Here is a 3,465-nt window from a genome sequence, read left to right as displayed (position 1 = left end):
CTGTCTCACTTTAAGTTTTCAACTTCTGAGCATAAGCAGAAGAGCTGACTAGAGCTGAACAAGCAAAATAACAGTCCCTGAGATTAATTTAAGAGAGTCTTTTTTTTTTTTCTTTTTTTCTTTTAAGCAATCTGTGTGAGGTGGCAGATGCAAACCATATGCCTGGGAAATAAATCCTATATTTTCAGGAGGATGGAGGACCTGCCATCTCATAATTAGCCACCATTTCCCTTAAGAATTCTATGTTTTCCTAGAAAGGGAATAGGGAAATACTTTTACTATTGCTTCTGACCAACATTTCTCTTAAGAATGCATTCAAAAGTAGTGGAAAGTTTTTTTACTATTATTTATTAGACTGTCCACAACTTGATTTTTGTCTCACACAAGTACTTAGTGAAAAGACTAAGACCAAGTACGATGCTGTACTGCAACACATTCAGGTAAAATTCATTCTTTTTGTAGTAATCAGAGGCAAGGGAAGTGTTAATGCATGGACTTTTCTCTGTTTAGTTCTCTGCCAGCTCCTGCTGATTTTTAGTACGAGCAACAACAGCCTGGGTGTGGAGAGTGTTTTGAGTGGATTCCCAGTGTGATTGGGAGACTAGAGACACAATACTGTTTCCTTCTGTAGTTATCAGGAGAAAGCTTCAGGCAAGACTGCATGTGACAAACCTTATTTCAAACATTTTAAGATCTTCCAAAGTCTAAGTAGAGCAGTCTGCCTGAGTGTATATCATAAATGGCACTAATGTCAAGGACATGACACTGGGTTGAAATTAATAATCAGCTGCCTCTGCCAAAAAGTAATGCAGTATTTTATACACAATGTTTAAAAAAGCCTTGATTTTAAAGGTTTTGTGATTCATTAAAAAAACTCAACTGTTGTGAAATACCACTAGAAGCAGTGGTACTTCAGACAAAATTCCTAGGAAAATATATTAACGAAATTTTGAATAGGCAAACTGAAAGCTCTAATACTGCTGTGTTATTCTTGCAGGAAACACAGCAGTTGGTTCTTATTCTTATTCTTATTCTTATTCTTATTCTTATTCTTATTCTTATTCTTATTCTTATTCTTATTCTTATTCTTATTCTTATTCCATGCTCTCCTAGTTTGGATATGGGATTAAAAAGGCAAACTGTAGGAGAAGATCAGGTACGAGACCATCTAAGGAACCTAAGGAAGGTGCACAAGTCCATGGGACCTGATGGGATCCATCCGCGGGTCCTGAGGAAACTAGCAGATGAAGTTGCTAAGCCACTATCCATCGTATTTGAGAAGTCGTGGCAGGCCGGTGAAGTTCCTGCTGACTGGAAAAGGGGAAACATAACCCCCATTTTTAAAAAGGGAAAAAAGGAAGACCTGGGGAACTACAGGCCAGTCAGTCTCACCTCTGTGCCTGGGAAGATCATGGAACAGATCCTCCTGGGAGCTATGCTAAGGCACATGGAGGACAGGGAGGTGATTCGAGATAGCCAGCATGGCTTCACCAAGGGCAAGTCCTGCCTGACCACCCTAGTGGCCTTCTATGATGGAGTGACTACATCAGTGGACGTGGCAAGGGCTACAGATGTCGTTTATCTGGACTTCTGTAAGGCCTTTTACATGGTCTCCCACAACATCCTTCTCTCTAAACTGGAGAGATATGGATTTGATGGGTGGACTGTCCAGAGGGTGAGGAATTGGTTGGATGGACACATCCAGAGGGTAGTGGTCAATGGCTCAATGTCCAGATGGAGATCGGTGACAGGTGGTGTCCCTCAGGGGTCCATACTGGGACCAGTACTGTTTAATATCTTCATCAGTGACATAGACAGTGGGATCGAGTGCACCCTCAGCAAGTTTGCAGATGACACCAAGCTGAGTGGTGCAGTTGACACGCCAGAGGGACCTGGACAAGCTCGAGAAGTGGGCCCGTATGAACCTCCTGGGGTTCGACAAGGCCAAGTACAAGGTCCTGCACCTGGGTTGGGGCAACCCCCGGTATCAATACAGGCTGGGGGATGAAGGGATTGAGAACAGCCCTGCCGAGAAGGACTTGGGGGAACTGGTTGATGAAAAGCTGGACATGAGCCAGCAATGTGCGCTCACAGCCCAGAAGGCCAACCGTACCCTGGGCTCCATCGAAAGAAGCGTGGCCAGCAGGTCGAGGGAGGTGATTCTGCTCTGCTCTGGTGAGACCCCACCTGCAGTACTGCGTCCAGCTCTGGAGCCCTCAGCGTGGGAAAGACATGGACCTGTTGGAGCAGGTCCAGAGGAGGGCCACGAAAATGATGAGGGGGATGGAATGCCTCTCCTATGAAGAAAGGCTGAGACAGCTGGGGTTTTTCAGCCTGGAGAAGAGAAGGCTTTGGGGAGACCTTATTGCAGCCTTTCAGTACTTAAAGGGGGCTTATAAGAAAGATGGGGACAAACTTTTTAGCAGGGCCTGTTGCAACAGGACAAGGGGGAATGGTTTTGAACTAAAAGAGGGTAGATTCAGACTAGATATAAGGAAGACATTTTTTACAATGAGGGTGGTGAAGCACTGGAACAGGTTGCCCAGAGAGGTGGTAGATGCCCCATCCCTGGAAACATTGAAGGTCAGGTTGGACGGGGCTCTGAGCAACCTGATCTAGCTGAAGATGTCCTGCTCACTGCAGGGGAATTGGACTAGGTGACCTTTAAAGGTCCCTTCCAACCCAAACAATTCTATGATTCTATTAGAAAATGTGAAACCTAAGCCTGACATAAATGGTATAGAATAAGGGGTGGATACTGTCCTGGTTTCGGCTGGGATAGAGTTAAATTTCTTCCTAGTGCTGTGTTTTGGATTTAGTATGAGAAGAATGTTGATAACACAGTGATGTTTTCAGTTGTTGCTAAGTACCCTGCTGGTCAAGGACATTCAGCTTTAAAAACAAACAAACAAACAAACAAGCATTGGGAGGGAGCACAGCCCAGCTGGCTAACGTGGTATTCCATATATGTATATATTCAGTATATGAATAGCAGGCATGTTCCAGGAAGTAGTGATCGCTACTTGGTTATCGGTCAGTGCGAGTGGTGAGCAATTGCATTGTGCATCACTCATTTTGTATATTCTATGATGATGATGATGATGATGATTCTTATTATTATTTTCCCTTTTCTGTTCTGTTAAACTGTCTTTATCTCAACCCACAAATTTTTCTCACTCTTACCCTTCCAATTCTCTCCCTGTCCCGCTGGGGGGAGGAGGGGAGTGAGCGAGCAGCTGCGCGGTATTTGGCTGCCTGCCAGGTTAAATCATGACATATGAATTCTGTTCCGTCCTATGCTCAGCTCACCTAAACTATCATTTGCAAGCTTGGATAACTTATTTTTGATTGTATAATTTTGAACAAGTATTATTTACATATTAAGGAATTAAAAGAGATAAAACTGTAATTCTACAATGAATAAAGCCCCCTATTGTTTCAGGGGTTGCTGTCCTTCTGTTTCAA

This window comes from Calonectris borealis, chromosome 1, assembly GCF_964195595.1.
Source record: "Calonectris borealis chromosome 1, bCalBor7.hap1.2, whole genome shotgun sequence".
NCBI classification, from domain to species: domain Eukaryota; kingdom Metazoa; phylum Chordata; class Aves; order Procellariiformes; family Procellariidae; genus Calonectris; species Calonectris borealis.
The sequence above is the reverse complement of the archived record's forward strand: the minus strand, read 5'-3'. Positions refer to the sequence as shown.